The 19179-nt window shown below is 39.4% G+C and overlaps 1 protein-coding gene across 2 annotated transcripts in view; it reads left to right on the top strand.

The window, feature by feature from the left end:
* The first annotated feature begins 9 nt into the window (after positions 1-9).
* Positions 10-19179, top strand: part of FAM168A (family with sequence similarity 168 member A) — a 127257-nt gene continuing 108087 nt past the window's right edge. For both annotated transcript variants that reach the window (XM_080912092.1, XM_080912090.1), the window contains exon 1: positions 10-228. The gene's annotated coding sequence lies outside the window, so the exon portion shown is untranslated. The remainder of the gene's footprint in view (positions 229-19179) is intronic.

The following is a 19179-nucleotide window of genomic DNA, read 5'->3' as shown; positions in this document are numbered from 1 at the left end:
AGCCGAGCGTCCCCTTCCCCCACTGTCGGGTTTCTCCGCGGCTACTGCAGAGGATTCAGATCCGAGTAGCTGAGAAGAAGGAGGAGGCTCCCGTCCCTGCGCGCCATCCTCCACCCTACTGGACACGGACGAGGGAACGAGAGCGTCGCCGCTGTAGCCTCCAGAGAAGACAAGGGCATCGCCGCTTCTGCTGCCGCCACCGCGGTTTTCGTCTGTAGCAGCTCGCCGGTGAGGAGACCCCCCCGCCCCCCGGCCCGCTCCCGTGGAGCCTGGGCTGGTGGCGCCGGGGAGAACGAGGGTGGGGGCCGTAGGGCCCCCCGCCCCGCGCCGGCTGGGGGGAGGGGACCGAGGCGGCGATGGAACGGCGGGTTGGTGGGGGAGACTTGTCGTCCGTACGCGGGCTGGGGGTGGGGTGAGGGTGGGACACCAGCAGGTCAGGGGAGTGTAACTGGGGGGGGGGGAGGCTGAGGGGGGACGACTTTACATGTAGGGATAGCTAGACCTGGGATAGGAGCATGGCGTGTGTGGGGTATAGAGGTGGAATTTGGGATTGTCTTGGGGTGAGGTGGAAGGTGAGATTGGGGTGGGATGTCTTTTAATGGGGGAGGGGACTGAATGAAGGTGATGATTTGGGGTTGGCCTGAAGCAGTTGACAGCTTGGGATAAGAGCGGGGTGGGGGCTAAGGAGATGATTTCGATTCCAGTGGGATATAAACGCTGGATGGGACTCTGGGGAGTGCTAATTTTGGAAGGTGGGACTTGGGGTGGACCTGGGGAAGAAAGATGGAGATGGTAGGAGCTGGGAGTGAGGGGTTTGGCATGGGTTGAGACCCGAGCTTGAAGTGGGCTGTTGTCTTCTGGGGATGGTGTAATTTGTGAACACTTATGGAAATAGCATGGGCTTGGAGAGAACAGAAGAGGCAGAATTTGTTAAGGGTTTTCTTGAGGTAGGCTGCTGGGGGTTTGAATTTGGGCTGGGAATGATGAGACTTCCAACTACAGGAGATGGATGAGGTAAGCTGACAAGGAGGGAGTGAATTGCAAATTGGGCCCCAAATAGGAAGACAAGGATTGAAATTGGGGATGAGGGCTCAGTAAGAAAGGATTTAGGATGAGTTTAGAGTCTCTGGAGGGAGCAAGGTGGCTCCCCTGAGCATAAGTTGGAGGTAGAGGGTATGTAAGACTACTCAGCTGGACTCAACTGGAAAAATTCTGGCAGGTGTCGAGCAAGGTTAGGGGATGGTATCATAAAGTAAATGTCTCTCTGCCAGTTTTGCAGAAGGAATGTCTGAGGTGAGCTGGTTACCTGTGGTGAGGTGGCAGAGGGGAAATTTAAGGCATGGGAGACCTAATGTCTCCCATGGAATGGGTTGGTTTATTTAGGAAAGGAAGGATTAAGATGTCCTTCAAGACACACCAGAGCTTTAGGGGTTAGAGCATTCACATTGGCTGCTTTGGTGAGAGACAGTCATAGGCCATTAGAAGGGTCTTCACAGGGGACAGAGAAGGAACATTAAAGATTCTCCTAGAGGATATCTTACACTGCCAATTTGACCTTTTTGTTTTATGTTGGAATTGTCTGGAAATAGCAGCCCCAAGGGTAAAGTTCTGAGAGAACCATTTAAGGTAGAATTAAAGGAGAGCGGGAGTCTTGTAGTTCCTATGTCAAGAAGGGAAAGTGGGGGCTGGAGGGGAGACCCACTCTCAAAGGAAAGGTGGGGGCAGGTGAAGCTGTCTCTGCTTTCTCCTTTTCCCCTCCCCCATACACGGAAACTAGTCCTAGAATTTGGAATTTAAATGCACTTTGATGAACTTGAGGTTGTTAAGGGTGCATTCTTGCTTGAGAACTGATTAGTGATACTGAAAAATCGGAAGACTGAATTTATTTTCTGGGCATGCAAGGTGCAATGTATGCAGAAAGAGGTTAGCAAGCCCCACCTCCCCCCAATAAAATTGATTGCTTGAAGACTCCATTTATTGGTGTCCTGGTTTGCAAGGCAATTAGGCCCATCATTGTATTGCAGGCTAATAATCCTGAGATGGGTCTTGGCACCACCGCTTTATGTAAACAGAGAGAAGACAGGAAATATGGAAATGCAATAAATATTCATTCTTTGGTGAGATGGTTTGGTACTGATGGAGGTTTTCATTTGATTCTCTTGACATTACGTGATAAGATTTAAAGTAATTGGGCTGTTTCTATATAGATTGAATTTTCTTCTAAGGAAAATTCAAGTGATCAGAATTCTGTCAGGTGTGAATAAATGAAGTATAATGTACAACCATATTTTATTGTTAAGGGGATGCTGTCAATGCAGATACATTGCATTAACTCTAAGAGAATAACTCCATCTATTCATCAGAAATTTGATTTAAAGCTTAGAGATGAGTTTATTCTTGAGGATGGAAGGCCCAGAGGAATGTAAAGAGAGGGAACATCATTAGGGAAACAGTTTTCAGGTTTAATTGCATTAACTATGATATGTTAAACTTGAAGTGGCTGTTGATTGGAGCATAGTCTAGGGAAAACATGAGGAGAAATGGAAAGAGGATAAAATTGATATCAATGGGAATTAAAACATTTTTTTTTCCTGTTAAGGTTTTAGTGTTCAGCTAGAAAAAAAAGCATTTTCCTTGGTTTTCATAGTTGAACACTTAAAAATGCCCATTAAAAATGTTACTTTTTTTTTTTTTTAAAGGATGCTTTCTATATTCTAACCAAACCAAACCAAAACAACAAAGTCAAACAAACTCAAGCTTAGGCAGTTTCCTGTAATTCACTGAGAGTGTAATCTAACCAATGAGGGCATTTCTCCTCATAACTTTACTCTGGGGTCCAGACCTTGCTTTTGTAGATTTGCAGGCATGCCCTGGAGATGGGCTGGTCATGTTAAAGCCCTGGTTTAACTGTTTGGGTGGATTTATTTTTCCAATAGTCATGGTTTACCTCAGCAGTTGTGAAGCAGACATGGGTAAAAAGTATCCTGAGTAAAATGAAGAACCCAAGAATTCAGGCGTCAAGGGTTTTGACTTCAAATTCCAGTTCCAGCTTTTGAAAGTGGAGTGATTTCAGTAAACTCATAAAACCCTTTTTTTATACTTAGTGGTAATGATTGCATAACATTGCTAATACATTGAAAGTCTAGACTTGTGTGTTTAACTGTGGTTAAAATGCCAAAACAAAACAAAACATTCATACTTCACAAAGGCCATCAAAGGAGACAAACAAGTTCATGATTTAAATAAACTGTGTATATATATAAAAATGTATGTTCACTGTTTAATGTCTGCTCAGTGCTGGGGGAGATGGAGAGGAACAAGCTGTTGTCAGGGAGCCTTCAGTGTCATGAGAAGGACAGGCTGTTTTAAGGTTAGAAGTGAGGCAAAATGAATGGGGTGGATTCTGAAGCTTACTCACTGCTACTAAATGTGTGACCTTGGGTGCAATGAACCTACCTATAAAGTGAGGTCAGTAAAATTAAATTCGTTAAGGTTGTCTTGTGGATTAAGGAGAATAATTTAAGAAAGCATTTAGCACAGTGTGTTATATAGCATACATTAGAACAATATTAGCTTTTATTATCATAGGTAGGCAGAAGCTAGAATGGTGAATAGCTGTTACCCTGCCACTGTGTTCTTAGTATTACGGCCTTCTTTTGTTTATAAAGAAGTTATTATGTTACATTATTATGAAACCACAATTAATTTACAGTTTGTATGTTTATAGTTTTGGAACTTTAAACAGTTCATTAAATGTCAAAAAGAGGTTAGCTGCTACTTTCATGATTGAAAAAATAAAAACCATGCTGTTGAGAGTAATACATTGTTTAAGGGATACAGCCTTAAATATAATGTTAAATGTTAATGGCAGAGTCTGAATTATTTCCTAGAATTCTGGTTCCCAAACCCTGACCATATCTTCTTTTACATTATGAAATGGTTCATATCTATAAAGGTATATTTAGCACAGATCCACAATTTAAAGACTAACAAGTTGAAGACTTGTGTACTCACTACCTCACTTGATAGAAAGGAGATTTCTAGTACTTTTGTTACTTAAAGATGGTATCCTGTTTTGTAGCCCAAGAGTGATGCCCCTGCCTTAGCCTCCTAAATTTAAGTTATAGGATCAGAGGTCTTTGTCTTCGGCATGCTTGTTTCCTATCTCCATCCAGATTAAATCTCGGACCCTGAACATGCCAGGCAAAGCCCTGTACCACAGAAGTACACCCCTATCAGGGGTTAGAGTTTTAAAGCCTCTTGGGTGGTCCTGTCGCCTGCCTGATTAAATATTTCTTCTCCCTCAGAAGTAATAACTTTCCTGTATTCTATGTGAAACAACCTTTCTTTTCCTATTTTTCCTTTTCTGCCTTATTTTTACTTTTTAATTATAGAAAGCGTTTTCTGTTTTATTGTTATAATATTAAATATATTTTGTATAAATAGGAAGTAACAAAAAGTAAAAAGGGAAAATTAGTGTGTATTATCTCCTTACCTCTTAATTCCCTGTTCCTTCCTTCCCTTCAAATCAGACAATCCCTCAGGTTAAGCACATACTCAAACACTGAGCTTGATGCCCTTAACATTTTTCTAGTGTGCATGTATGTAGGTACTAAAGATTCCAGGTAGTCTAGATAGAAAGGTAGCAAACTTGTCTTTATGGATGACCAAGTTACTCAAATGTAGATCAGTCATAGTTGGGAATAAAATGGTGAGTGTTGGTTGTGGAAGTTGTGTCTGTGAGCTCTTTGGGAGTCATTGTCACAAACTGTAGATGCCCTGGATTCTAATTCTTTGCTACATTATCTTGAAGCTTTTTGTCATGTTTTTGCAAGTGATTATTATTAATTTTTTGAGACACCATCTCTCTATATTTTAGGCTGACATGAACTTGCTTTGTAGTTCTGGCTGATCTCAAACTTGAAATCCTCTTTTGCCTTAGTTGATCATAGACATACACCACACTCTTGGTTCACTCTACTTTTCTAGTTAGGTTTTTATACTACTTCCCTTTTGCACATAGGCAGCCTGTCTGATACATTGGCCCTTACCTGATTGTGTGGGACCATCTCTCATCTGAAATACAGAAATAGAGTACCACAAATAGGAAATTCTTAATTGCACATACTAGAAACTTAGCAACCTAAATGTGAAGAAACATTTGTCCAAGAAATTTATAATCTTTATTCATTAATGATCTATTAAAGCTTCACTTAATTTATCTATCAACTTAGGTTCAAGTGATACAATAACAGAAAATATTATTTCTGTCTATCCATCCATCCATCCATCCATCCATCTGGTGGTTTTTCTGAGACAGGGTTCCTCTGTGTAACCCTAGTTGTCCTGAAACTAGCTATGTAGACTAGGCTGATCTTGAACTCAAGAGATTCATCTGTTTCTGCCTTCCAAGTTTAAAGGCATGCATCACCACCACCTGGCTGAAAATATTTTTAAATTGTAAAGGATTATATAAATGTTATTTGCCAAACTGAAACTAAAGTACTTATACATTGTTAAAAGCTTGTTAGACTTGGTTTATTGTCTATCTTAAAGATTCTTCCAGTAGAATGGGGACAAACAGGAAAGTTATTCCCTAGTTTTTTCCCTTGAAATTTAAAGATTGTTAGCTGTGGTGGGATGGAGAAAGGGCTACAGGATTCCTACCTAGTGAACGTATGGGATCTGATGTTACATTATATGTGCTTCTTAGCTAAAAATGAAAAAAAAAAGTAAGTATTTACTGAAGTGAGAAATATATGTTGTTTGTTTGCCATCATCCTGACAAATATAGCTACTTCCCCATTTGTTTTCTGTAACAATTACAGAGAGTAATAGAGTGAGAAGGACTATTTGTACATATTGAGAAGGGAATTAATAGCCATTGTTGGGTTGACACATGAATTAAATAAGGAATGCGGACACACATAATAGATATTTAATATAGTAGCTATTATTATTACTGATATTTTAATTTTACTTGTGAGCCACTTCTCGAGACTTTTTATTACTCAGTATTTCCCACCTTTTAACTGTTAGGGTTGTAGACATGTGCCACCACATCCAGCTCAAAGCTTTACCTATTTTTTGTTGATGCTGATAATTGAACAGGTTGTTTCACATAGACAAGGTAAGCACTCTGTTGAGCTTTTTATCCAGCCTAAGCTTCTACTCTTCATTGTTCATGCTTTTTTTTTTTTTTTAAGATTTATTTTATTTATATGAGTACACTGTCGCTGTCTTCAGACACACCAGAAGAGGGCATCAGATCTCATTACAGATGGTTGTGAGCCACCATGGTTGCTGGGAATTGAACTTAGAAAGGGCAGACAGAACTCTTAACTACTGAGCCATCTCTCCAGCCTGAGGGAATCTTTTTCTCTTTCATTTTTTTGGGTGTCAGAGATGGAACTCCAGTCGTCAGGCTGATGGAGCTAGCTGGAACTTAGCACATAGATGTGGTCTGGCCTCAGGTTGACTGTTCCTTCTGCTTTATCCTCCAGGTGTGTGTCATCGTTCTTTCAGGACGTGAGAATAGCTGACGTAGATGACAAAAATCTTTGTTATTCCTGCCTTTTAATGTGTTGGCATTTCTGTCTTTATTTATTTCTTTTTATCTTCTGTGTGTGAGCATTGATTTCTTTTAGGGCTGGCTTCCTTGCTCACTGGGCTGACTTTCTTAATTCTATGAGTAGTCTTGCCCATATGTTAATGGCTGTCAAATTTTTTCCTCCAGCTCAGATCCCTTTCCTGAGCTTCAGAGATATCTCTGCCTCTTTCTCTGCCACCTCTATTATAACCATTCCCATGTCCTCAGTTCATTGTCTCCAAAACAACTCATTGCTGTCTGCTCTGACCGCTGGCTCTGTATACTTACTACCCAAAGAAGTTAAAATGCTTTGTTTTTGTCCTAACTTAAAAGAATTGTCTAGCCATAGGGTTACTCAAGACACAGATCTATGGGGTATATTCTTGTTCCCATTTATATCTCTCTCTTGGCTCTTTCACACATCATATACAGGTGTCTATGATCTATGCCTCTCCAGTATACATAAACTCCCGGTTTATCACTCATAGTACTGGTTACCAAGCACCTTGTAGTTGCTAAACTATGTTGATGTTTCATAACTTTGCTCATCCTTCTGCATTAAATGATATCCTTTAAGAAATCTTTGAGGAACTGGAGAGATGGCTCAGTGGTCAGAGCACTGACTGCTCTTCCAGAGGTCCTGAGTTCAATTCCCAGCAACTACATGGTGGCTCACAACCATCTGTAATGAGATCTCATGCCCTCTCCTGGTGTGTCTGAAGACAATGACAATGTACTCATTAAAAAAAAAAAAAGTAAAATAAATCTTTTAGAATAATTAAGGTTGTCATAACAACAAAGTGCCCCGTTATTCTGTTTCCAGAGAACATCTAGTGCATGTCTCTGTTACAGTGATTGCCTGACTTTAGGAAAATTTAGTTATTTAATGTTTGTTTGTTTATTTATTTATTTGTTGGTTTATTTTTGAAATAGGGTTTCTCTCTATCTGGCTGTTCTGGAACTCACTCTGAAAAACAAGCTGACCTATAATTCAGAGATCCACTTGCCTCTGCCTCTCAAGTGTTGGGATTAGATGTGTGCCTCACTGTGTCTGGGCTTTTTATTTATTTTTTCAATTAAAAATATTTTATACATAATGGATGTTTGCCTGCATGTGCCTGCAGAGGTCAGAAAGAAGGTGATGGATCCCCTGGGACTAGTGTTGTAGATGGTTGTGAACCACCATTGGGTGAGCCAGAGTCTTCTGCAAGAGCAACAAGTACTCTTAACCACAGAGCCACATCTTTCTAGTCCCCAGTTTGGTTATTCTTGTCTTTCACTTAGTTGTACCTTTTGTGAGGGTGATGACCTCTCGACTTTGGAATATAGTTTATATTTGCAAATAAAATATGTAAATGTGCTATTTATACTTCTGCAAATATTATTAAGTTATTCCTCAGTTTGTAGTACACACATTGCTTACGTGGCACCATTTTCTCTTTAAGTAGAAGTTAAAGGTAGACAAAACAATTTGATAGTTGAATATCAGTTCTAGGTAATACGTTAGATGTTTTTTGTCTTCCACGTATACTTTAATCTTTTCATTACTACTGGATAGAGAATTGTGCCCATGTTTTAAAGACTCAAGCATTTTAGACCTACAGGGATTTGGTTACATAGCTAGTAAGAGAAAAGGTAGTCCTGCAAGGGGCATGGTAGTGTATGCCTTTAAATTAGCATTCAGGCGGAAGAGGCAGGTAGATCTCTGAGTTCCAGGCCACTGAGAGCTACGAAGTGAAACTCTGTTGCAAATGAAACAAAACTTGCTCTGCATTGTTCCAAGGCTTCTTTCTGGTCTGCAACTGAGGACATCCAGTGGCAGAGTCTTTGCCTGGCATGTGTGAAGCCTTGTGCTTGATTTCCAACACCACTGAAAAACAAAACAACCCTAATAAATAATTCCTTGTTCTTTTAAAGTTACTGTATGTAAAGAATCCTGGCTGTAAACTGTTACACCAGTAGTCTGAACCTACTTAGATAAAGTCTTGGTTGTTAATTAGAATTACCAAGAAAGTGTTAATAAATAAGCTCTAGTATACTCTGGACCAGTGTTACTGACCTCTTGTAGGTGGACAGTCTGCGTAAGTAGGCATTGGGATTGTAGTCTGCCTTGTACTGTAAAAAAAAATCCCTTAGGGTCATTTATAAATAATAGTAATTTCTCAGAATTCTTGAGGTTCAGAAGTCTAAAATCATGATGGCAGCTGATTTGGTGTTTGGAAAAGAAACTTTCTTTGTTCCCAAGATGATTCTTTGTTGTTGTGTCCTATGGAAGCTGTGTCCCCTTTGGATTGAAGGGCCAAAAGGTATAAGAGACTCCTTTTATCATGATTTAAATTTTGTCCCACAGGAGAGGAGTCTTCAGGATTCCATAGTTTCCCCTGAGTCTTTAACTCTTTTTTTTTTTTTAAAGTTTTGTTTATTTACTTTATGTGAGTACACTGTAGCTGTCTTCAGACACACCAGAAGGCACCGGATACCATTACAGATGGTTGTGAGCCACCATGTGGTTGCTGGGAATTGAACTCAGGACCTGTGGAAGAGCAGATAGTGCTCTTAACTGCTGAGCCATCTTTCCAGAGTCTTTAAATCTTAATACCACCATACATAATGGGCATTTAAGTTTCAACCGGAATTTTGAAAGGCACAGATATCTAAACTATAGTAGTGATTGTATATGTATATAGAAACCATACATTAAAAAGACGTTCTTCGGGATATCATGTGCACACGTGTAATTTTAGGATTTAGGAAGTAGAGGCAGAAAGATGAGTTCTAGTTTGTTCTTGGTTCAATAGCAAGTTGGAACCTCATTTAGAAAAAAATAAGCAGAAATTATTTTTTTCTAATCTTTTAAATACTTTTCTGAATCCTTAGGTGCTTCTGAATTCAGTCCATTATCTTTGATTATTTTGTATGGCATATGTAAAGAAAAATTCAGTCCCACATAGGTATTTGGGTTAGGAAAGGAAAGAATGCTGTAACATCAGTATCTGAGAGGTTGAGTTGAGCTACACAGAAGACCCTAAAGAAAAAAACAAAAAAAAAAAAAACAAAAACCCCCAGCCAAGAAAGTAAGCAAATTGCCCCAGGAATTCCTTTTACCTTATTTTTTTTTTTTAGATAGTTGTGAATATTCTTGATACTATAGAACAGCTTGACAACTGTAGCTTCTTTTTTTTTTTTTTTTTTTTTTTCAAGACAGAATTCTCTGTGTAGCCCTGGCAGTCCTTGAACTCACTCTGTAAACCAGACTGACTTCAAACTCCGAGATCCACCTGCTTCTGTCTTCGAGTGCTGGGATTTAAGGTGTGTGCCACCACTGCCCGTCTGCCAACTGTAGTTTCTTAAGGCCTGTTTTTTGAAAATTTTAGTTTTACATTAAATGGTCTGCTTTGAACTTTGACTAGTTCTTTAAACCTTTCACACTTTTGTTAATTATGCTTTGGTTATTTAAAAATATTGATCCATAACACCATATCAAGAACCAGATAGCTTAAACACTAGGAAAGTATCTTATAGTTCTAGAGGCTAGAAAAGTCTAGATCAAAGTGCCGGCTAGGCTAGTTTTTTGATGAGGGTTTTCTTTAAGTGGCTACTTCTTTCTGTGTACTCACATATGTGGGTGGTAATGGTGAGGGTGCTTGCTTGCTTTCCTGAGAACATCTTCAGGTTTTCTGGGGTCTATCTCTTTCTTTTGTCTGTTTTCTTTCTTTCTTTTTTTTTTTTTTTTTTTAAGATGGGTCTTGATTATGTGTACAGCTTGTCTTGCCTGGAACTCATAGAGATCTTTGTCTGTATCATGCCTGTCTTGTATGTATGTATGTGTGTAGTAAATTCACTGTGAGGTTAGAGAATAATTTTTGGGAGGTGGTTTTCTCCTACTATGTATGTTCCCAGAGTCAAACTTGGGTTGTCAGGGTTGGTGGTAGGCACCTTTATCCACTGAGCCATCCTTTTAAAATTTTTTTTGAGACTAGGTCTTATGTAGCCTAGTTTGGCTTTAAACTTGCTGATCTTCTTGCCTTCTCTCACGTACTGGGCTTATAGGCATGTGACACCATGGCCTTCTCTCTGGCAACTCTTCCTAATAAGGTTGTTAATTTCAGCTGGGCAGTGGTGGTGTGGGCCTTTAATTTCAGTACTTGAGAGGCAGAGGCAGGTGGATCTCTGTGAGTTCGAGGCCAGCCTGGTCTACAGAGTGAGTTCTAGGACAGCCAAAGCTACAGAAAGAAGCCCTGTCTGGAAAACAAAAACAACAACAAACCAGACCTAACCAAAACAAAAGAGGAAAAAAATAAGTGTGCCAATTTCATCATTAGTGTGCCCTATCTCATCTAGACCCTGTTATAAATAATCTGAACTTGACTGTGTCTCAGATGCTTCAATTTCCAATCCACTTACTGTTCTATTGGGATGTAAAGTTTCAACATGAATTTTAGAGGGGCTTACACAACTCAGTCTGTGGTACTGAGTCATTCAGATCTTCTAAAAAGGTTGATGGTTTCTACTATGTAATGTAAAAAAAAAATGACATTTATTATTAATGTTGCTGCTGATCCCCTCAGACAAATCTTTTCTAATTTTCTCTTGAAGGCTCAGATTTTATCATGGGCAACAAATAGTGACAGTTGTTTTCCTTGAGTGACAGTCTCACATTGTTCATTTTTGAAAAAGTGTCTGCCAAACATCCAAGCCTGAATAATTACGGTTTGTCTGCCAGTTGTTTGTTCAAGTGAAAATGGAGTTTTATGAAAAAAAAGCAGCTAGTTCAACTTGCAGCTCTGTTGCATGGGTGCATTAGAGCTTTGGAATCAGTTCTTGTACTGTTAACTAGCAAAAACTCTTCATCTTTGTGTTTTACCACACAGATACATAGCTATGGATTGAGATTGGAGATTTATTAAATTAATGATCTTGGTGCCTTCATCGGAAGCATTGCATTCCTTCAGTGAATGTGACTAGGTTAGGTTTCTTTGTTTTTCTTTTTAGTTTTTGTGCATATTCATAGTTGGTTTCATTGCTTCTTTTCTTTGACTTTTAGAGACAGGGTTTCTCTGTGTAGCTCTGGCTGTCCTGTAACTCTTCTGTAGACCAGGCTGGCCTCGAACTCAGAGATCCACCTGCCTCTGCCTCTGCCTCTCTAGTACTGGGATTAAAGGCCACCACTGCCAGGTACCAGACTTATCTTTTTATTAGGGTGTATTAGGATTCTCTAGAGGAACAGAACCAATTGAGAATATATTAAAAGTGGGTATTTTAGATTGGCTTACATGATATTGTCTGAGTAGTCCAGCAGTGGTGGAGGTCTTCACACTGCGGAGGCTGCTCAGTTCATGAAGGTCCCAATCTAGAGCAGAGGTCTGGAGGGTCCCTGGACAGCCCCCAGTCTTCAGTTCATATTAGAAATCAGAGGAAGTGCGGTTCCAACTCCTACCTGCATCCAGGTGATACAGCTTTTGTCTCTACTACCACTGAATGTTAACATTCCAGAATTCCAAATTCTTTTTCTGTACTGGTATAACAGATAATAGTCCTAGGAACTAGGAATGAATTAGGTAAAGTTCCTACCATTAATGTTTTTTTTTTTTTTCTTTTACCATTTTTTGAGACAGGATTTTTCCATGTAGCTCTGGCTGTCTTAGAACTTAAATTATAGACTAGGCTGGCCTTGAACTCAAAAAGATCCACCTGCTTCCCTCCTGAATGCATGTGCCACCAATCTTAACCAGTGAAAAATTTAATTTGTGGAATATCAACTTTCTCTTTTTAACACACTAGATTTTTTTAGCGAAGCTTGGATTAATAATAGAAGTTACTAGGAATGGCTATAATCCATTATAATTTATGCCTATAATCCCAGCACTTGGGAAACTGAGGCAAGAGGATGGACTATGAGTTTGAGGCCAGCCTGGGCTACAGAGTGAGACCTTATCTCAAATAGGGGGAGGGGCAGGTTTATATGCTGGGTTGTAATGTATCTCAGGGATAGAGCACTAGGGTCTGGGTTTGTTCCTCAGCGTGGGGTGGGAAAGTAGAAATTCTTTTATTTATTTGATACTGATACTGATAGTCTTTTGTATCATTCAAGTTTATTCATTAGAATAATTTTGCAAATGAGTTTAAATCCCAGTTGTTGGATTAACTTGATGTATGACCTTCAAAGTGATTTAATCTTTTTATGGCTGTTTATTAGATGAGGATATAGTGGTGTTTACGTTCCATAGCTGTTGTGAAGATTGAATGAAATAGAGTGGTTACTTCAGTGCTTGGTACATGCATGATTTCCTGTAAATGATAGTTCCATTAACTGTTGGTGTTTCCTCCAAATCGTCATACCGAAGCTTTAATCCCCAATGTGATGGTTTTTGGAATGAGGCCTTCGGGATGTAATTAGATCTTGATTGTAGAAAGCTCATGATGTATTAGTATCCTTATAAGCAGACACACTAAGAAGCATGCCCCTGTCTCTGTTCTTTCCCGTATGAAGGGGCAATGAGAAGAGTGCCTTTTGGAAGACAGGAAGCAAATCCTCACCAGACCCTGTATTTCCTGGCACCTTGTTTTTGGACTTCCTAGTTTCCAGACCTATAAGAAATAAATGCCAGTAGTATCTGGTTACATATACAGCGAGAACATGGAAGACCAGTAACCTGCTTATTACCAATCTCACTTCTTTTTAAAAGAAAGACTGGCCTGGAATTCACTTTGTAGACTAGGCTGGCCTTAAACTTATAGGAATCTGTTCTCCCTGTCTAGGTATTAGGATTATAGGCATGTGTTTTGCTCATCTTGATTTTTGTAAATGCAGAACTGGACACAAATTTAGAAACTTGGCAGGACAGTCAGAGCTACACACGGAGAAACCATGTTTCGAAGAGTGTTTATAATTTTAAAGTGAGAGAATGTTTATTCAACTCCGGCCTTAGTTTTAGAATCGCTGTGACTTTGGGTAAGTGATTTTGTTTTTCTGAGTCTTAAATTCTTATCTTTTCATAAGGATGTACCTGTCCTACCTCAGGGTGGTGAGTAGGACTGCTGTGTGCAGCAGTTGCTGTGTAGCAACTGCTAGTTGTGGCCCTTCCATTTCCAAAATTTGTATCTGTGCATTAAGCGAGTCGTTACCTTTGCCTTGTCCCTTCTGTGATGTGCATGTGCACATAGCTTTCGGCAGGATGTCTCAGGTCTAAGTCTGGAGATGCAGCTGGACGTGAGTGATGCTAACAATGTAAAGGGGTTTTTGTTTTTCTTTGTACTTAGGGGTCTAGCTTGAGGCACTTTATGTTGTTATGCACCAAGGAAACCAGGGGCTGATCTCTTGTCTCTTCTGTGTTTATTTGGGTTGGAGGATTGTAAAGGTTTCCTAGTGAACGGGGTGATTTTCTCAGTTCAGATTCTTCCTCCCCAGCAAGGCCTGAATGACTGAAAGGGAAAACAAAGCTGGGGACCGTCCAGTTCTCCCTGTCAGGCTGTAGGGTTTTTGAGTTTGGTGGAAGGTAAAGGGCAGTTGCTTCTTCATTTCACCTTTTCCCCTGGAGCATGTTACGCTTCAGCACAAAGGAGCTTTAAAATGGAGGTCTGCAGTGTAATTTCCTAGAAATTACTGCTTCTGGTAACTGCTCATTCAGTTTGCACCTCTTTGTGGCAGTGGATGAAACAATGGGGACAATAAAGCCATTTATCTGATAGCTGTAGCCTCAATGGGATGTTTGTTTTAATAATGGTCTAATTTGCAGGGCTCATAAATTGTGATTTTATTCTCATGGAAATAACTGCCTGGTGGTATTTGGATTCTCTGGTCTCCTGTTGTGGATAATTTCACTAACATTCTAGCTGACAATTCCCTTTATTCCAGATTGTTCAGGCTGGTTGGGTAATTAGTCCAAAGCCGAGCCAATTTTCTTTGGTTTGGGGCTGGCAGGTGGTTACTAGGTACCTAGAGGATCTTCTGAAGAGGGAAGAGGTTTGGCTTACAATTCAAGGCAGGTTGATTTTGATGATCTGTGATTAAGCACTCGCTACACAAAAGCAGAATATCTGGTGGAAATGAAAAGTTTAAGTCACCTAAATATTTATTTTCCATAATACCAAACAATCTATTTTGTATTTAGAATATTGTGTTTGTGCTTTAAACTTTCAGCCGTGTGTATTGGCTGGGAAAATTGGCAGAGGGCAAGAGAGGATTATAGCTACCATGTGCTAGACATCGCCTGGGTGTTCACATATATCATCTCTAAATTTTGATGAGAATCCTGAGAGGTGGTAGGCATTGATTCCATTTTACCTGTACAAAAACCTCAAAGAAGAGAAACTTAGTTCAGAGAAGTAACTAAATTAAGGTATTCCAGGTGACAGGCTATTTACCAAATGTAACATTCATGCTAGATTTTCAGTTATAGCATGACACACCTGAAGACATATTCAGGTTTCTAACAGATTGAGTCCGGAGCTCCTTGTTCCAGCTAGGCTGGTTGTCTTGTGACCACCCCAGGATCCACCTTTCTTTGTACCCAGTTCCGGATGGGCATTGCATGCCAGTTTCACATGGGCACTGGGATCTGAATTCGGGTCGTGTATGAATAGTAAGCACTTTTACCCACTGACCCACAGACTGTAGGAATGCTGTTGGAGGATTCTTTTAAAAAATACGTTATTTTATTTTATGTGAATTGGCATTTTACTGTATGTCTGTCTTTCTGTGTGTGGGTGTTGGATCCCCTGGAACTGGAGTTATAGATAGTTGTGAGCTGACATGTGGGTGCTGGGAGTTGAATACAGGTCCTAGAAGAGCAGTCAGTGCTCTTAACTATTTATCCATCTCTGCAGCTCCTTTTTAGGAATTCTTAAAAAAACAAAACAAAACAACAACAACAAAACCAACAAAAAACCACCCCAAAATTCTCAAAACTGGGAGTTAGGAAGTCCATTTTCAAACATCTTGACTCTCCTTAGTAGGCAGTTTTTATTATGGTTTTAAATTTTACATATATGTGTATGTCCATTAGTGTTTGTATGTGTATCACATGTGTGCAGGTGCCTGGGGAGGTAAGAAAAGGGCACCATATCCCCTGGAATTGAGTTATAGGCAGTTTCGAGCCATCTAATATGAGTGGTGGGAACTGAACCTGGGTCCTCTGGAAGAATGGCAAAAAAATGTTCTTTCCATCTCTTTAGCCTGTTAGGTAGTCTTATCTGTTGTAGGGAAACAAACTATTAATGCTTGAATAACCTTATATGCTCATCTGCAGACTAAGGCTAGCACTCTACAGTAATAATATAGTAACTGTGTTATCTGGATAACATAAGGGTTCAATGAATGTTGACTTCCGTTCTTCTTCACTATTCCCAGTGATGCTATGATAGTTTTCTCATTTAAGAAGTGGGTTTCTTCAACAGTTGGTGGTGGCACATGCCTTTGATTCCTGCATTCCAAAGGCAAAGGTAGGTAGGTGGCTCGCTGAGTTCCAGACCAGCCTGGTCTACAGAGTGATTTCTAGGACAGCCAGGACTACATGGAGAAACTGTGTCTTGAAACCAAACTAAACCAAACCAAACAAACAAACAAAAAGAAATGAGTGTTTTCTAGTGCTATTATCTTTGCATGTTGATACCATTAAACTAGTAAGAGTTCATTTTTCTCTAGGTGTCTGCTTCTATAGCTAGTTAATTTGTTTCAGGGGAATTTAGAAATCTGGTTCACCATCTAGTTCCTTGGTCAGGAGACTGTATGTGGAAAGGGGAGTGGTTTGTGATGACAAGAACTTGGTTGAAATGCTGGCTTTGTTACTTATTTTGGTTTTCTTTCTTTCTCTTTCTTTCTTTCTTTTTCTTCCTTCTTTCCTTCCTTCCTTCCTTTTGTTTTTTAAAGTTTTATTTATTTATTATATATAAGTACACTGTAGCTGTCTTCAGACACACCAGAGGAGGGCATCAGATATCACTATAGATGGTTGTGGGATTTAAATTCAGGGCTTCTGGAAGACCAGTCAGTGCTCTTAATCTCTGAGCCATCTCTCCAGCCCTTATTTTGGGTTTCTTCCGACAACTGACCGTCTCGGAAACTTGGGATGGGGATAACAATAGTTGACTTCCCATGGATAGTACAGATTTATAACTTGTATTTTGATTAGCTGTTTAGTGAAAATTCACTACGAACTACCTTAAGAGGATTATTAAAATTTTCACTTGAACTATGTAAAGAAGACATTTTGATGAATTTTATTGTAGTTCTTGGGAATCATTGAATAAATCAGAATGAGGTTCTGCACAGAGAAAGTACTGTGTGACGCTAACTGGTGAAAGGGAGTGGTGTGGAGTTTAGAAAACCTTCAGACCCTGAGTAATGTATGCAGTGTTGATTGTAGAGAGGGATGAGTTAGCAGCTAGTATGTCTAAATGAGGACACTCAAGTTGAAACCTCAGTGTTAAGTCTTTTAGGCTTATGTACAGAAGTTAACAGTTATTACACACAAATCCAGTGGTGTCCCCAGGTGAGACATATTGGCATATTTACATAAAGAGAGGTGCAGGTGGTTGGCAGTGGGGCATCTGTTTTAGAAGATTAGAAAGCTTAATTTTATGCAGTCATATCCAGGGTATTGCTTCCTAAAACTGATTCTGTTTACAGTGTTTTGGCAATGCAGATGATACTTTTCCTTAGTGGAATATCAACCCAGATTTCCATCCTGTTTAATTATTGATGTATCCGAATACTCTAATATATTGATTGAGGATTTTTCTGTATAAAGAAGGGCTTCTGGGCTCTGGATTTTGTTGCATATTTTTTCCAGCAGTGTCATTTTTTTCTTTATTAAGTGTGGCTGCATTATGTTGTGGGTTATTGTTTTCTCTATTGAGTATTAGGATACAAGAGTTGACTTCCAGGGCAGCTTACCAGTCTACATTTTATATGGTTTCTGAGACAGCACATTTAGACACCTTTCTTCTACCCAATGTTTTTATGTTCATTGGATAAAGGAAGCTCAGTGATGAAGGAAATGAACTTTACCAAGCCCCATTTGAATGAATGTGAGTTACTTTGTTGTAATAAGTTTGTGTATAACAATGTTTATATCATTCTTTCTTTGTAAGACTTTTTATGTTACATGAGACCTTATTTATATGATTTTATTTATACCTGTGATTCCAGACTGAAGGATCACTGTGAAGGAACAGTCTGGGCCACAAATCGAGGTCTTGGCAAGCCTGGGGTACAGAGTAAGATAAGGTCCTATCTCAAAACAACAACAAAAACCACCCTTGCCCCCAAATAAAGATTTTCATTTTATAACTTGTTTCTTCAAACAGGGCCAATTTTTATTTTCTTTATTTTTTATATTCATTATGTTCAGCAATAAGCTAAAGATAATGATGCTGGCCAGGCATTGTGCCAAATAAGGTGTTTGTCTTAATTCTTATTATTCACATTTTATAGAAACCTAAGTTTCAGAGAAAGGAAGTAGTTTGCATAGTTTTACAGTTAATGGTTCTAAGAAACAATTTCTATGAATGTGGCTGTGATGGCATAGACTTGGGATGCTGAGACAGGAGTATGGACCCGAATTAGAGACCAGCTTGGACGATATAATGAGTACCAGCTGGCCAGGTACTACATAGCAAGACCTTATCTTGAAAAAAAAAAAGGTCAGAAAATAAATAGCTTATATGATAGATGTTATACTTCCTCCCTCTCACACGTCATCCTCCATTATCTGAGTTAGGATTTTTCTTGCTATGCAGTTCAGGCTGCTGTGCAGAGATTGAACCCAGGCCATCGGGGCGATGGTAAACACCTTGCCCTGCTGAGTCATTTTGCTGGCTCATGCAATTATTGTATTCATTCTATAAGCAAAAAAAAATGAAATGAGGCAGTTATATAAAACCTGAGTGCAAAATCTGGACCCTAAATTCCAGGACTTCTGACTCCAGATATTCTGTTTTTTTGTTCCATCATACTTTTCAACTGTTGGTTAGAGCCTCAAATCTATTTTCTTAGAAATACATAGTAGGAGAGATGGCTCAGTGATTAAGAGTACTGACTGCTCTTCCAGAGGTCCTGATTTCAAATCCCAGCAACCACATGGTGGCTCACAACCATCTGTCATGGGATCTGATGCCCTCTTCTGGTGTGTCTGAAGACAGTGACAGTGTACTCAAATACATAAAATAAATAAGTCTTAAAAAAAAAAAAGAAATGCATCATAGTGTTTGTTTTTATGGAAAATAGGTTCTTTCATTTAGGTTAATACATTCATTCATTTAAAGGCTAAAGAATTAGCTTTTAACAGATGTAAGCTAGGCTGGAGAGATGGCTCAGCAGTTAAGAGCACACGCAGCTCTTTCAGAGGTCCTGGGTTCGGTTCCCAGCATTCCTGAATACCTGTTACTCTACTCTCAGGGGATCTAACGCCCACTTCAGACTTTCTTGGGCACTAGGCACACAGATGGTATGACATACATACATTTAGGCAAAATACACTTAAACTTAAAAAAAATGTATTTAAAAATTAAAATTTTTTTTTTCTTTTTCTTTTCTGGGCTATAAAGTTAGCTTAGTAGTTAACAATGATTTCTGCTTTTTTGTGGCCATG

The sequence above is a fragment of the Micromys minutus genome (assembly GCF_963924665.1).
Source record: "Micromys minutus genome assembly, chromosome: 2".
NCBI classification, from domain to species: domain Eukaryota; kingdom Metazoa; phylum Chordata; class Mammalia; order Rodentia; family Muridae; genus Micromys; species Micromys minutus.
This window is presented reverse-complemented; position numbering and strand designations above follow the sequence as displayed.